Genomic DNA, 17,458 nt, shown 5'->3' with positions numbered 1-17,458 from the left:
TTATTGCTTAACATCCTTTTCTTTCAGATTGAAGGACTCCCTTTAGCATTTCTTATAGGACAAGTTTGGTGTTGATGAAATCCCTCAGCTTTTGTTTCTCTGGGAAAGTCTCTATTTATTCCTCATGGTTGAAGGATATTTTTACCGGATATACTATTCTAGGATAAAAGTTTTTTCTTCATTACTTTAAATATGTCATGCCATATGTACTGCCATGTCAAACCTGTAAGGTTTCCACTGAGAAGTCTGCTGCCAGACATATTGGAGCTCCTTTGTATGTTATTTGGTTGTTTTCTTTGGCTGCTTTTAAGGTTCTTTCTTTCCTTCACCTTTGAGAGTTTGATTATTAAATGCTTTGAAGTAGTGTTCTTTGGGTTAAATCTGCTTGGTGTTCTATAATCTTCTTGTGCTTAAATACTGATATCTTTCTCCAGGTTTGGAATGTTCCCTGTTATTATCCCTTTTAATAAATTTCTACCCCAATCTCTCTCTACCTTCTCTTTAAAGCCAGTAACTCTTAGATTTGCCCTTTTGAGGCTTTTTCTAGATCTTGTAGGCATGCTTTATTCTTTTTTATTCTTTTTTATTTTGTCTCCTGTGACTGTGTATTTTCAGGTAGCCTATCTTCAGGCTCACTCATTCTTTCTTCTGCTTGATCAGTTCTGTTGTTGAGATACTCTGATTCCTTCTTCAGTATGTCAGTTGAATTTCTGAGCTTCAGAATTTCTGGTTGGTTTTTAAAAATTATTCGAATCTCCTTGTTAAATTTATCTGATATGATTCTGAATTCCTTCTCTGTGTTATCTTGAATTTTGCTGTACTTCCTCAAAAGAGCTATTTTGAATTCTCTGTCTGAATGTTCATGTAATTCTGTCACTCCAGAATTGGTCACTGGTGCCTTATTTATGTTGTTTAGTGAGGTCATGTTTTCCTTGATGGTCTTGATGCTTGTGGATATTCAGTAATGTCTGGGCGTTGAAGAGTTAGGTGTAGTCTTTGCAGTCTGGGCTTGTTTGTACCTATCCTTCTTGGGAAGAATTTCCAGGTATTCAGAGGGAATTGAGTGTTGTGATGTAAGTCTCTGTTCACTGTAAGCATATCTGCATTAGGGGCCACCCTAAGCCCAGTAATACTGTGACTCTTGCAGACTCGTAGATGTACTGCCTTGGTGGTCTTGGGTAAGATCTGAGAGAATTCCCTGGATTACCAGGCACAGACTCTTGTTCACATCTCTTACTTATCCCAAATAAATGGAGTCTCTCCATGATGAGCTGCCTGGATCTGGGGGAGGAGTGACACAAGCACCCCCATAACCACCACCACTGGGACTGTGCTGGGTCATACCTGTAGCCAGCATAGCACTACGTCTCGCCCAAGGCCTGCAGCAGCCACTGCCTGGCTACTGCCAGTGTTCACTCAAGGCTCAAGGGCTCTTCAGTCAGCAGGTGGCAAATCCAGCCAGCCTTCTGTCCTTCCCTTCAGGACTATAGGCTCCCCTCAGCCCAGGGCAGGTCCAAAAATGCTATCTGGGAGCCAGGGCCTGGAGCTGGGAACCTTAGGCAGCTCCTTAGTGCTTTATTTTACTGTGGCTGAGCTAGCACCTAAGCCACAAGACAAAGTCCTTTCCACTCTTATCTCTCCTTTCCTCAAGCAGAAGGAGTCTCTCCCCACGGCCACCACCACCCCAGGCCTATGGCAAGTACTGCTTGGTTTACACAAGTCCAAGGGCTCTTCAGTCAGCTTGCAGTGAATGCTGCCAGGCCTGGGTCTCTCTTTAGGGCAGTGTGCTCCCCTCTGGCCCAGGGTTAGTTGAGAAGTACCATCCAGGAGCAAAGTCCTGGAATCAGAGACCCCAGGAGCCCACTTGGTGCTTTACCTTACTGTGGCCAAGCTAGCTGCAAGGCTTACTCTTCCCTCTCCTTTCGTTAAACCAAAGGAGTCTCTCTCCATAGCCACTACAGCTAGGAATGTGCTGGGTCACACCTGAAGCTAGCATAGCACTCAATCTCATCCAAGTCCTGTGACAAGTACTGCCTTGCTGCCACTGGTGTTTATTCAAGACCCAAGTGCTCTTTAGTCAGCAAGAGATGAATCCTGCCATAACTGTGTCCTTCAGTTTAAGGCAGAGGGTCCCCTCTGGCCCACAGTGTCTAGAAATGTTGTTCAGGAACTAGGACTGGTTTTGGGGCTTCAGGACTCTTCCTAGTACCCTGTTCTACTGTGGCCGAGATGGTATACAAGTTGCAAGACAGAGTCTTCTTTGCTCTTCTCTCTCCTCTCCTCAAGTGGAAGGAAGGAGTCTCTTTTGGAGCTGCAAGCTGTGCTGCCCAGGGTTAAGGGAGGTTTGACACAAGCACTCCCTTGGCCACCCCAGCTGGCGTCTCACTAGGTCACGTGCCCCCCAGGTCCACTGGCTCTGAGTCCAGCACAGTACCAGGACTTGCCCAGGAAATGCAGTCCTTGTTGCTTAGACTGCTTTTCATGTTTATTTAGGGTCCTAGAGCACTTTAGCCCATGGTCATGTGGCTTGCTGGAACTCAGGTTCTGACTTTGGGGATGGATGATCCCCCTCTGGCTAGGGCTGGTCTAAATGCTCCCTCTGTGAGCACCAGCTAAATTCTTTCTTGTGTTGCTTTCCACTATGACAGGCAGCACTGAGTTCCAATGCAAAGTCTCACAATCACTGTGCTCTTCCTCCCCCAGGCATACAGGTTCTCTCTCCTCACCACGCGGCTGCTGCTGGAGAATGGAGGAGGTGTGGTGTCAGCAATTCAAGACTGTCTTTCCTACCCTCTTCAGTGCCCTTTCTTGATAAGCTGTTTAAACCAGGTACTGTGATCACTCACTGATTTTTGGTTCTTACAACGGGGCTTTCTTGTGTGGATAGTTTTTCACTTTGCTATTCCTGGAGGAGAGATGTTCATTGAAGGTGTCTGGCTCCACCTCCCTCCAATCTATCCCTCATTTTTCTTTGTTTTAACTAGCTCAAATGAACTTCTACTTTCAATCTAGATAATTCTAACTATTGTAGACACAAAATCCCATGTTTCTACTATCTTATATATCAATTTAAACATCTATATAATGAATCCACTGACTTTAGTACTTAAACCTCACCACTGTCTGCTTTATTGTCCTCTGCCACCACACACACCATCACCAAACAGTCTGTTCATATATATAGTAAGGTTAAAGAGGCTTTATAGCAAACCCAAATGAGTAAACACTTTCCCATTCACTACAGAGGAATTTGATAATCATTTTATATATATGGAGTGGCTTAAATGCCTAGAAATCTGCTTATAAATTTCGTTCCCTTTTTCCCTCTTCCCCTTTTTGTTCTTTAGATTAGCTAGTTTAGTTATTCTTACAACTTAGTGTGCCTAAGAATTACTGCATAAAATAGTATTTATAAAGTCATGCTTAATGAACCTTTTGGGCAATTTAAAGAATTTTCTAGGGTAATTTGGACTATGTAATTTTTGCTTTGTTCACTGACTTTAATTCCTCTTATTCACATCCCTTACCATCCTAACTCCTCCTCAAAAATGGAGCTTTACACTATGCTTACAATGAGAACACAGTAAACAAACAGCATTAAAATTATATTAAATGTTATTTTTACCTTAGCAGTTTACAAGGCACTTTGGATTTTGTAGTACCTTAGTTATTATTATTATGAATGTCAATATCACATGATAGATGAACACACATGCAAGTTAATAGAAATTCCACATGAGCCCAACCTTATTTTCTAACTTTATTTCCAATTACTTTCCATCACACATCTTTAGTTCTAACCAAATTGAAATTCTCAGTGTTTTTTAATCCCAATCCTTTCCCCAGTCCCATCCTGTGCCTTCCACCTGGGATATTCTCTACCAATTGCTCTTCCCTCTAAGCATGTCCAAATCATACTCATCTTTGCATATTCATACCAACTATGGCCTCTCCTAATATTTCTAGAATTTCTAGATTTAATGCCTCCTTCCTCCAAATGACTACCTTATAATGTGGACTTTCTGGTTTTTTTGACCCATCAGTCTACATTTTAGTACAGTAATTTGGTATGTGTCCTGTTGTCCCTCCAGTGCTTTAAACCTTTCAGCTCTCTGTTTAAAGTAATAACAGTAACAATATATTGGGTGATGATAGCTTATGGATAAGTCAAATGAATGGCATAAATGCTTTAAGGGATGGGAGGGAGGAATTGGGAATAAGGTAACTGCACTACCTCTAGAGTGGCATTTTGTTACTTGAAAGTGGACTTAGATTAGTTGTGAATGTATATTGGAAACTCTAGGGCAACTACTTAAAAAATTCAAAAAGAAGTGTAATTGATATGCAAAAGAAGATAGAAAAGAAGGGGGAGCAAAAATAAACAAAGAACAAATGCAATGAGTAGAAAACATTAGGAACATGTAGATGTTAAACCAAATGCATCAATAGCCACTTTAAGTGTGAATTGTCCAAATATATCAATTTTTTGTGAGTGTGGTTGTCAGACAATAAAAAACAAGACCCATATGTTGTCTACAAGAAACTCACTCTATAAAGACACAAGTAGGTTAAAAGTAATGGAATGGTGGAAGAGATACCATGCCGTATTCATTAGATAGGGCTTCCATAACAAAGTTCTAGAAATTGGTGGCTTAAACAAGGGAAATTTATGTTCTCACAATCTGGAGGTTAGAAGTCTGAGATCAAGGTGTTGGCAGAATTATTTTTTCTGAGGATCATGAGGGAAGGATCTGTTCTTAGCCTCTCTCCTTGGCTTGTAGATGGCCATCTTCTCCCTCTTGAGAAGAATATAGAGTTCCCTCTGTTCATGTCTGTGTCCGAATTTCCTCTTCATATAAGGACACTAACCATAGTGGATTAGGGCCCATTCTTATGACCTTATTTTAATCTTATACCTCTTTAAAGAGCCCGTATCCAAATATACAAGTCACATTCTGAGGTATTGGGAGTTAGAACTTCAACAATAAAAATCTGGGGGAGGGGACACAATTCAACCCATAATATATGCTAACACTATTCAAAAGAAAGCTGGAGTAGCTCTATTAATTGCAGTCAATGCAGACTTCAGAACAAGGAAAATTATCAGGGATGAGGAAGAGCACTTACCTAATGATAAATGGTTCAATTCTCCAAGAGGACAAAACAATCCTTAATGTGTACACACCTGACAACAGAGCATCAAAATACATGAGGCAAAAACCAGTACAAATGCACGGAGTAATAGACAAGGTGCCTTACAAATAGAATTCGGGAGCAATGGTGCAAAAATTAATTTCCTTAAACATGTTATTTCTTCCGGGAGCAACAGGATTGTTAAAGAACCAAGGAAGTATAACAATAGGGCAAAATTATTCCTGAGATAACAAATATTTCAAGATTCCTGTCGGAGAAGCTGTTGGAGCTCTCTTTTACAGGATTATAGAATCTATTCTCTGTCCTTTGACAACTGACACTCTCACCAGTAAACCTTTTAATCCCTCAAGTAGTGGAATACATTTAAGGAATTGGAAATCGTCAAAATTCACAAAGAGCACCACCCTCTCTCCTCTTATCCCAGGAAGCCCCAAATTCTATTGTCATATCCCTTAGGGGATTTTTTCCCCTTTTGTAGGCTTCAGTTGTTTTTAGGAGCTTTTTGAGTAATATTTATATTTCTAGCCAAAGATACATTAACTTTAATATTTCCTTGGCAGATTAGTACTAAAGAGAGAAATGTTGCTTGTTTCATGGAAATAAATTGATAGGTTCAGCAACTGTCATTTTGCTTATATAAGTGAACACTTCAGAAGAGAAGTGTTTTGAATCTGAGCAAATGGTTTTAAATATGGAAAAAAATTTCCTGAATCCCAGTACCTAAATATTAAAAGACATAATTGGTAAGTTTAAATCTTTCCAACATCTGGCAAATGCTTTCTCATTCACTCATTCAGTCTGCACCACCAGCATGTCAGCCACTGTGCTGAGTCCTGGTGATTGAAAGTTTAAAAAGATCCTGTTTCTGTCTTCCAGGGTTCACAGTCTGGGAGGGAACACAGACATGTTACTAAATACAGTATAATTAATAACTGTTAGATTAGCTGTCCCTACAAAAATGCTATAGAAAGACACACAGAGCTGGCAACTTAAGAGTTTAGTCAGTACATGAGCATTATCACAGAAGGAAGAAATAGCATTCTCAACAGAGAGAACATATGTAAAAAGCACGGAAAAAAATGCAACAGTGGTGTGTCCAGCTCCCTCAGAGTAGTGGGAGTAACAAGAGGAGACTCTGAAACTCAACTTGATTTAGGATGAATAATTTAAGTGGCATGTCTGTGCAGCTTTCTGCCTCATAGTTAGCGCCTACAAGTGCTAAAGCATAAAATCAGAGAAGGCTGCCCGAAAACAGGATGAGTAACTACCTCAGATGTATTTATCAAAGTTCATATTGATCATGTTTCTATTTGTTTCAGATCTTATCATGGCACAATTTGGTTTTTATCTTTGTTGTGTTCTCTCCATCTAAGACACATACCGTGTAGACTCACAAACTCATAACACCTACAGATTACTTATGGGGGCTTCCGAGGCCTTCCCCAATTTTTTTTTAAATTTCAAAAACATTTTAAGAGACAGGGTCTCGCTATATTGCCCAGGCTGGAGTGCAGTGGCTTTTCACAGGTGCGATTATAGCACAAATGTGCCTGGCTTCACATTTAAATTTAAATCTCCAGCCTCACCAGGTGCAGTGGCTCACGTCTGTAACCCAAGCACTTTGGGAAGCTGAGGCAGGAGGATCGCTTGAGTCCAGGAGTTTGAGACCAGCCTGGGCAACATGAGACCCCATCTCTACAGAAAATTTTAAAAGGAATAATTAAAAAATAAAAACCTCCAGCCTCATAGGCTATTTTCTGAACCAGGTTCCTATAATTTTTCAATATCCCATCCACTTTCTTGCCTCTATGCATTTGCTCAAGCTATACCTCTTTGGAATGCCTCTGCCTCTTTTCCGTTGATCAGAACTTTATCCCTCCTTGAAGACCTACCTCAAATGTATTTTCTCCTCCAAAACCTTCCCTCATTTCCCCAGCCTGTGCTCCCATAATACCTTGATTTAATTTTGCTCTGTGTTATAGTAATTCACATACCCGTCTTTCCAGCTAGAGCAGAAACTTTTTGAGGGCAGGGACTTTGTCATAATTATTTTGTGTTCCCAGCACCTGGTACATGACCGGGAATGTGGCACTTGATAAATATTTGTTTTAAATGACCTGTTCGTCTCATTGCCTTTGTGTTCTCATTATTGTCCTCTCCAGTTTCATAACTGAGTTTCTCCAGCTGAGCAAACCTTCTGAAGCTCAATTTATCACTGAGGCTGAGATTAGAGGAAGAATTAAAAAACTACCCAAGGCACAGGGTCACCACCCTGACAGCACAGCGAATCACGTAGAAACCTTATAAAAGATGTAGTTGCTCCCAGCACTTTGGGAAGCCGAGGCGGGTGGATCACAAGGTTAGAAATTCGAGAACAGCCTGGCCAACATAGTGAACTCCCGTCTCTACTAAAAATACAAAAAATTAGCCGGGCATGCTGGGGCGCACCTGTAATCCCAGCTACTCCGGAGGCTTCAGCAGGAGAATCACTTGAACCTGGGAGGTGGAGGTTACAGTGAGCCGAGATCGCGCCATTGCACTCCAGTCCTACGACAGTGTGAGACTCCGTCTCAAAAAAAACCAAAAAGATGTAGTTGCCTGGGCCCCACCTTCAGAGATCTTGACTTACTTGTCCTGGAGTAGAAATCAGGTGTCAATATATTTTCTGTAAACAATTCTAAAGTATAGTCAGTTTTGGGAACTACAAACCTGAAGGGTGGATGGGAAATTATTGCTGGGCCCCATATATAAGTTAGAATAATTTCTAATTTGCTTTTCTCAAAAGGTAATGCTTTTCACAGAAAAACATAGCTAAAAGAATGGAGATCACACAGTCTGGGTGAAGTTGACCTTTTTTCCAAAAAAATCTTTGCCATCAGGAGCCTGAGTTACGCTATGGGAGGAATCACACAATTGGCATGATACTCACCTTTGAGTTCCTGCTTAGCATGTCTAGAGAATCTCAGTGCTCCCCATCATAGACATCTTTAAAATCTTATTCAAGGAAGCCATAAAGTGAACTGAAATCAAAATGCCAAGCACCAAATCATGAAATGAGTAATGAAAGCTTGAAAGTTCCCAGTTCCCTTGAGGGTCTCGACATGGATGTCCCCTGTGACGTGCAGTCAATGGAATGGGAGAACAGGGCCAGATACCATGAGGAGGACCCCATGTTGCATAACTCCAAGGCCATGTGCACAGTATGGGCCATGTGAAGAGTGCCCCCTGGAGTTGTGTAGTGCTGCATCTTAGCACAGGGACTTTCCAGTCCTCAAACCCAAAAGATTTCTGGTGGTGGCCTCCACTTTGCTTCTGTTCTCCAGCCTTCTTCTGGCTTGGAGCTGTCACTCAGAACCAAGGTGAAGGATGAAGAGTCTCCTTATCAAAATCTATCTGCTGGAGTCTTTTCCTACCTGAGGATGTCTTCACCAGAAATTCCCCTAACTGGCAGCTCTTGTCAACGCATTCTGGATCCCCCTGATGGACTCCAGCTAGACTTGGTTCTTAAATCAGTCACTGTGGCGGAGTTTCAGAAAGGATTTAAATTCCTTTTCATCACCAGTACTCCTCTTCTCTTTCCCCATTGGTCAAAGTGTCCATAGAGCAGGAGAGTACATAACTTTATTTTCAGATTAGGGCCGTTTCAGGGTGTGTGTGTGTGTGAAATTTAACAGTCTAAGGGCAAAGAAGTAAAATAAAGCAGTATTATCTATTTAAAAATTATCCCAGAACCTTCCAGAGAGTAGGAACCTTAAAAATGTTAGTTTCTATTGTTCTTGGCAGACAATAAAATGAATGCAGTGATGGTGGTGAAATCTACTGAGTAGCTTTCACTTTTTATATTTTTAGAGAGAGCAGAGAAAGCAGCAGGGTCCTCACAGTAAGGAGAGGATTAATTTTTTCCAAATGAATTGTAAAAATCAAAAAAATAGGAATTTTGGATGAGAAACCATTTTTTATGAAGGACTATATAAAATGAATGGAGTTATTTTGATAATAGATGCCAAACTGAATGCCACAAGGGTTTGAAGAAGAGAAAGAGACCACAACCTGTTGTGGAAATCAGGAGGAAATGTTATCTCCCATTTAATAAGGATATGATCTTGTACAAGATGTGGTTTCTGCATTGTGGAGCCAGGACCATGATCCCTGCCCTGACTACAAAACAAGGCTGATTATGAGAATAGAATTGGATTTTTTGTGTCTGCACAATACAAATACAAAGTGATGTTATTGTAGCTATTATTGGTGATGAAGATATTATTATCGATTTTGAAGAAATTGGCCAGCATTTAACTGGCAGAGCTGGCAAGGGAAGGCCTTACAGGTAGAGAAAAGAGGACTGGAGAGGTTTCTGCCAATTTTCTTGGGTGATTGAGAATCCCTGTATAAAAGAGTTGTTTCTGAGCATCTGTTGACACCTACATTGTCACTAGACCTGCGACAATGCTAGTAATACGATATTGAATAAGAAATGCTATCTGCCTTCAGGGAGCTCACCTTGACTTGGTTTTGAGGATGGCTTCAAATATCAGATCAAGAAATGTATAGTTAATGTATAGGCAGTGGAGAGCCACTGGAAGGTTTTAGAGCAGAGGAATGACATATTTTAGGCCCTCCTGACAAAATACAGTATTTAATTCAGCTTTCAACCAGCTTACCACCAGGAAGTATTTTTGGCTAGCAGATGATTGAGCTCCGCAAGCCCCAGCCTTCAAGAACCTGGAGTGTTGTACCCCTCTACATAGCACTTTTTTTTTTTTTTTAAATTATACTTTAGGTTTTAGGGTACATGTGCACAATGTGCAGGTTTGTTACATATGTATCCATGTGCCATGTTGATTTCCTGCACCCATTAACTCGTCATTTAGCATTAGGTATATCTCCTAATGCTGTCCCTCCCCCCTCCCTGCACCCCACAACAGTCCCCGGAGTGTGATGTTCCCCTTCCTGTGTCCATGAGTTCTCATTGTTCAATTTCCACCTATGAGTGAGAACATGCGGTGTTTGGTTTTTTGTCCTTGCGATAGTTTACTGAGAATGATGTTTTCCAGTTTCATCCATGTCCCTACAAAGGACATGAACTCATCATTTTTTATGGCTGCATAGTATTCCATGGTGTATATGTGCCACATTTTCTTAATCCAGTCTATCGTTGTTGGACATTTGGGTTGGTTCCAACTCTTTGCTATTGTGAATAGTGCCGCAATAAACATACGTGTGCATGTGTCTTTATAGCAGCATGATTTATAGTCCTTTGGGTATATACTCAGTAATGGGATGGCTGGGTCAAATGGTATTTCTAGTTCTAGATCCCTGAGGAATCGCCACACTGACATTAAAAAACTTGTGAATAATGGAACTGATTGTTTCCTTCTTTGCAATGACTGTTAGAAAGCCTAAGCTAAATTTAACCAAGTACATAGGACTTCAAACAATGAATAGGAATCCCTGCTTCAGCCCTGGCTAATTTTTCCCACATTCACTTTATTTTTAGTCCTTCCCTTGCTTTTATAAAATGTTGTTGAATTATATGTAGTTTTGTAAATCAGGAAAAAGATTCATTATAAATAGATAAATATCATTTCTTATTTTTTATTTCTTATTTAATTAACTTTTGTTGAAGATTATTTGAAATGTCCATAGGAGACATTTGCATGGATGAGGTATATTGGAAAAGTAATGTTACAGATGTTATTTTCTAACATTACTGCTCATCTCCTAACTTAAAATTCTGTTAAAGTCATGTATAACATAACACTTGAATACGATGTGAACCTATCAGCAACAACATTTGTGCATTTGAAGTTTGAATTCTGCTTTCAAAAGAATTTAACAAAAGATACAAACTTAAAACTACCTAAATCTTTGTTCCCATGTGTTTTTAAAATTCTGTTTAAGTTTAAATAAAGGAGCTATGATTTATAGCCTATCAGAACGTTAGAAGATAAAATCTGCTATCCTGATTTTAAAAATCATACATATAAAAATTCATTTGAAATGAAATGAAATCTGTTCTTTAACTAAAAGTTACTTATAATGCTTGGATTACATTGCTAGATCAGAAGAAAGGAAGGTATAGAGAAGTCTGTATGTATTTCTGTGTTCAATCTGCCTTATCATTTTAAACTTACATTTTTAAACATTTGAAAGCAAGATAATATTTAAGAATTTGGAAAGTATTAAGGACATTTTTCTCTATTAAAAATTTCTCTTTAGAGATTGCTTTTAGGGCCAATTTACAAGACCCACAACTAAATTGTTGTTTTTTTTTTTTTTTTTTTGTTTATATGTATACCCTAATCTTTGCATTCCTCTTTCCCTCTACCCCATCCTTCAACTGACTAGGTGATCAAAGTTTATCTCTTTTTGTTTCTGATAGAACTGACTGTTTCTGGAAAAGGTAAACATCTGTTCTCCAAAGGGCAGTGACTTTCTGCCTGTGAAAATAAAAAGTAAACTTCAGAAGAAAATTCTGAAAGAGGAATTTAGAGATGTTCCAAATAAAGGCAATATAGTTTCACTGGAACTGAAATGTTGCCTTCCAATTCTACTACAGAAGGCAGAGTGGCACATGTGGCACCTGGTTGGGATGGACTCACTAAAGGATTTAACCCAGACTTCTGATCAACAAATATTGCTGCTACATTAACTGATTTGCAACAAAGAAAGAAAATATCATCCAGTTGATCTTATTATTTAAATATGGGCTCAAATCTTAAATCTGACAAACTAATAAATAAATATGTCTGAAAAGTAAATAGTAAATGGTGAACTGGTATGGCTGAGGCATTTGTACTGAACTCATGCTGCTTCCTGGAGATCACTGCATTCTTTTCTGTGCTCAGTAATCTACTTAAACTATGTCAGAGATTCGCCTGAAACTTACTTTCCTGTCCTTTCTGGCTCAGATTATTTCTTTATTTAGAAAATCAGAACGTTTGTTTGTTTTTAGGGTTCAAGCACCTCTTCTCATCTCTATAATGTCTCCAAATGTCTCTGAGGATTCCTAAAACTATCTATGTTTCTTGCACATGATGGTATAATTTATCTGTGTCTAGAGATCTGAAGTCAGGCAAAGTAGTTAAGGGCACTCTTTCTTCTTCCTCATATATCTTGAGACACAGTTCTCTGCTCTTGTGGTTTGTCTGACCCTTCTGAGTTCCTGTTATGCTTCCATTTGCACCAGAAGACAATGGAAATCAAGTGAAATTAAATATAAAATGTCAGAACTAGAAAAGCTATTAGACCAAGTTTAGATAAAGAAATGAGAGGGATTTAATCTGCTTTGTTCCTTACTAAGACATGTACATGGGGCTATATCCAAGATAAAGCTATGAAACACTAACTTCCCTTGTACTGAGTCTATGCTTATGTGCAACAGACTTTTGATAGTAATTTGGCTTTCTGTGTAGATCCGCCTATAGATAAAAAAATATATACTTACCGGAAGATCCAAGACCCAGTTATAAGTTAATAGATGAACTTCCTGATTTATACATCAGAGCTTGTTAGTGGATGTCCATCTGGGGGTTGGAGAGAGGGAGAGATTGATCCACTGTCATTATGCTGCTAAATCAGGTTCCTGAGATATAGCCCTTGGAACATGGAGATCACACCAGGGTACTGCCCCTTCAAAGCCTCTTTGGGCACCTAGCAACCCTTCTCCATGGTGTACTTTGACTCCATCTTGTTGCTAGTTGTCCACAAATGCCTGTTCTGTGAGACAGTCCACCTCTTGGTTTCTAAGGCCAGACAGATATAAGCACAGCTACTTCTCAAGAGGCTGTTACTGACCACAATAGGTCTTTTCTGTTTTTTTTGTTTTGTTTTGTTTTTTTGAGACAGAGTCTCACTCTGTTGCCCAGGTTGGAGTGCAGTGGTATGATCTTGGCTCACTGCAACCTCTGCCTTCTGGGTTCAAGCAATTCTCCTGCCTCAGCCTCTGAGTAGCTGGGATTACAGGCGTCCACCACCATGGCCAGCAAATTTTTTTTTTTTTTTTTTTTTAGTACAGATGGGGTTTCACCATGTTGGTCAGGCTGGTCTTGAGCTCCTGACCTCAAGTGATCCAACCGCCTCAGCCTGCCAAAGTGCTGGGATTACAGGTGTGAGCCACTGCGCTCGGTTGGTCTTTTCTTCCTAAAAGCAAAACCCAGAATCTTTCCACCTGTTAACACCTGTAAATCTTCTGAAATACTCCTTGGAACAAAGACTGCCATTTCTTCTTTAAACGCATGACATGAAAACCATTTTTACAGCCATGCAATGAAATATGCAGCTATGTGGAAAGCTTCAAGAATAAAGAAAGATTACAATAGACTTCATTCAAAGCTTTTTAGGGATTCTTCAAATAATGATATCTAATTGGAGAGTCTGATACATGTTCCAAGGCTGAATCCTGGGCCTTTATAGCAACTAGAAAAAAAGAATTGAAAATGCCTAAAAGCTCTAACACCCACTTTAAAAAATGCTTTGAAATTATAATTATTGAAAAATACTATTTGGAACTATATCACGATTAAGAAAGCATCAGAAAATAAAGTAGCTTGGCAATTTTGAGTTACTCTCCAACTAAAAAAATCTGTTTAATGGACTTTGAAATGATTTTGTATTTGTGTTTAAAAAATATGCATCTCTATCCAGGTTGACAGCTTAAGTACCAGGCTCTAGCCAAACAAAATCTGAAGTGACTAAGGCATTGCTTCTTAAATAAGAGCAAATTGGAACTGCCATCTCAAATCACTACCATGTCTTCTGGCAAGACTAGATTAGCACTCACACTCACATCTGATGAGGGAGTCACCTCAAGCTTGCAAACAGCCAATTTGGATTACCCAGCAAGGGCATGTTAAAACCAGCAAAGGGTTGCCAGGCCTCCGTTCTTTGGCCAGCCTATATAGAATGGAGAATTTTGTAGAGGTGATGTGTTCAACACTTGGATACATTTAAGAAGACAGCTTGAGTCTAGTTTCTTTGGTCTCTAGGCCAGCTCAAAATAACCAGACACATGCCCTTGCTGACCGCTAAAGGCAGGTCACTGTTAAAGCAAGAGTCTTACTGGCTCTTGCTTGACCTCTCTTCTTTGTTTCATTCTGCTACCTGACTTTGGTTCTGCTTCTGGCCCTTTGGAATTGGTGTTTGAACTTTGTCTCTGTTCTTTAGGCCCTGGATTTTCCTAACAGATTCCAATTTGGTTTATCCTGCTGGGTGTCTATGAGCTAGGCTGCCCTACTTCTTGCTCTTCTGAGGCTAACTTCCAGCATAGTCCACTTGGCTGACTGATTCTTCTCTGTGTCTGCAAGAGTATATGTGAGTGTTTGGTGGAGAGGGGAATAAGATGTATGCTCAATTTGAATAATCACTCACTAAAATGAGAGAGAGAGAGAGAGAGAGAGAGATCTAAACATGGGGAGTAGAAAGTAATACAATTGCTTCTCCTTGTTGACTATCCTTAGGTTTGAGGTAAATTCTTAATTAGGTATTTAGTTCCCTCCCAAGTATTTTATCACAGGCCTCAGATTCTGTTGCCACCTGGTGCTAAAATGTTCCAGGTAGTGATGACTAAATAGTTTGACAAACTCCAAGAAGTATCACCTAGATTCAGAGATAACACATACTAATCAGGAGGCTGGATATTTAACATAATAAGTAAAAGATATAACATTTAAAAAAATAAACAAGAATAGCTTAGTGTAATACATAATGAATGTGTTATACCTATGAACAGATATATAAGATGTAATAATAGTAGATTACTGTGTAGTTCTGAGCTATCACTATCTCTTAGAAGTATGGTCCATGTCAGGGCCAGGCGCAGTGGCTCATGCCTGTAAGATCCCAGCCTTTTGGGAGGCCGAGGCAGGTGGATCACCTGAGGTCAGGAGTTCAAGACTAGCCTGGCCAACATGGCAAAACCCGTCTCTACTAAAAAAAAAATATATATATATATTTATTTATATAAATATATATTTTATATATATTATATACACACACACACACACACACACACACACACACACACACACAAATTAGCTGGGCATGGTAGCGCATGCCTGTAGTCCCAGCTACTTGGGAGGCTGAGGTAACAGAATCGCTGGAACCCAGGAGGTGGAGGTTGCAATGAGCCGAGATTGTGCCACTGCCACTGAGATCATGCCAGCCTGGGCAACAGAGTAAGACTCTGTCTCAAAAAAAGAAAAAAAAAAAAAGAAAGAAATAAAAGAAGTATGGTCTATGTCTAATCCTCATTTGAGCTGTCACTCCCAAATATGACAGAATGCTTAACGTTGATACACGTTAACAACAAATAATTTCACTTAATGGCCTCCCTAACTGAAAAAAGTTTTCTGCCAGCTTCTAAATTAAGATTGGTTAATTTTGCCCAAGGTTTATTTATATTTCACAGAAATTATTTTTTTTTCTTTTGTGGCCTTTATTGATCTGCCATTTCTCCCCAGTCTTCATTTTGCCCCCATTTTTCTCTATTGCTCCTCCAAGCAGGGTCTGTTTCCATTGCTTCCGGTTTTTCCAAAATTGTTTTGTTTCTATTCTTTAACTCTCTGTCTTGTGAGATTTTCATATTCCCGGTGATTACATATCATCCATCCAATCTTTCCCGATGGAACTTTTACAGAAATGCTGTCCTATTGAACTCCCAAATACAGCAATACCTTACTCATTTGGCTTTTGAATCTCAATTATTGAGGGACATAAGAAGAATTTTCCAAGGTTCAGGCAAAAGAGAAATTCAGTAGGACCATTCATCTAAGACAGATTATATTTTCCAGAGATGATCAAAAGAATAATTCCCACTCCACGTTTTTTTTTTTTTTTTTTTTTTTGACAATATGACTTCTGTTCTCTTTTCATAGAGAAGTGGAATCTAAACTCTCTTCCCTAGAATCTGGGTGGGTTTGTGACTTTGGAAGAAGTGATGCCGTGTGACTTCACTTAGATGTGACTTAGGTTAGATGATAAAAAGTGATAAAGTTTCACCACCACCAAGCTGTGAGGAAAACCAAAGTAGCTCATACAGAGACACTACATGGAGAGGCCACTGTATTTTTTCCAGCTGACAGCCCAACTGAAGTCCCAGCCACAGCCAGCATCAACTGCAAAGACACCTCTAGATGACTGCAACCCCAGCCATCAAGTCATTCCCAGCCTTCAAGCCTTCCCAGCTGAGGCCCAGACATCAGAGAAGGTAAACAAGCCACTTCTGCTGTGCTCTGTCCGCATTCCTGATCCACAGAAACCATGAGGACAATAAGATTGTTGTTTTATGCCACTAAGTTTTTAGAGTGGTTTGTTACATAGCAAGAACAATAGAAATGGTATCGTATTTAGTATGTTCCTCACAAATTGTGAGCAAGTATCCCAAGATGGGTGCAGAGCCCAGCTTCCTTCTAGTTCATATATAAGTTTCTTGTCATCCTGAGGCATTTTTTGAATAAAAAAATTAATTCAAGATGGATTAAAGACTTAAATGTTAGACCTAAAACCATAAAAACCCTAGAAGAAAACCTAGGCAATACCATTCAGGACATAGGCAGGGGCAAGGACTTCATGCCTAAAACACCAAAAGCAATGGCAACAAAAGCCAAAATTGACAAATGGGATCTAATTAAACTCAAGAGCTTCTGCACAGCAAAAGAAACCGTCATCAGAGTGAACAGGCAACCTACAGAATGGGAGAAAATTTTTGCATCTCCTCATCTGACAAAGGGCTAATATCCAGAATCTACAAAGAACTCAAACAAATTTACAAGAAAAAAAACAAACAACCCCATTAAAAAGTGGGCAAAGGATATGAACAGACACTTCTCAAAAGAAGACATTTATGCAGCCAGCAGACACATGAAAAAATGCTCATTATCACTGGTCATCAGAGAAATGCAAATCAAAATCACTATGAGATACCATCTCACACCAGTTAGAATGGTGATCATTAAAAAGTCAGGAAACAACAGGTGCTGGAGAGGATGTGGAGAAGTAGGAACACTTTTACACTGTTGGTGGGACTGTAAACTAGTTCAACCATTGTGGAAGACAGTGTGGCGATTCCTCAGGGATCTAGAACTAGAAATACCATTTGACCCAGCCATCCCATTACTGGGCATATACCCAAAGGATTAAAATCATGCTGCTATAAAGACACATGCACACGTATGTTCATTGTGGCACTATTCACAATAGCAAAGATTTGGAACCAACCCAAATGTCCGTCAATGATAGACTGGATTAAGAAAATGTGGCACATATACACCATGGAATACTATGCAGCCATAAAAAATGATGAGTT

At 39.6% G+C, this 17,458-nt stretch overlaps 1 long non-coding RNA gene across 1 annotated transcript in view; it reads left to right on the top strand.

The window, feature by feature from the left end:
- LOC131384492 (uncharacterized) overlaps positions 1-17,458 on the top strand; it is a 57,041-nt gene that overhangs the window by 8,990 nt on the left and 30,593 nt on the right. Inside the window, exon 2 of the long non-coding RNA XR_009215381.1 lies at positions 2,704-2,829. This is a non-coding gene — a long non-coding RNA (uncharacterized LOC131384492). The remainder of the gene's footprint in view (positions 1-2,703; positions 2,830-17,458) is intronic.

Source organism: Hylobates moloch, unplaced genomic scaffold, assembly GCF_009828535.3.
Source record: "Hylobates moloch isolate HMO894 unplaced genomic scaffold, HMol_V3 SCAFFOLD_10, whole genome shotgun sequence".
In the NCBI taxonomy this organism is placed as follows: Eukaryota; Metazoa; Chordata; class Mammalia; order Primates; family Hylobatidae; genus Hylobates; species Hylobates moloch.
Note: the sequence above shows the minus strand (reverse complement) of the source record. Positions and strands in the feature narration are given on the sequence as shown.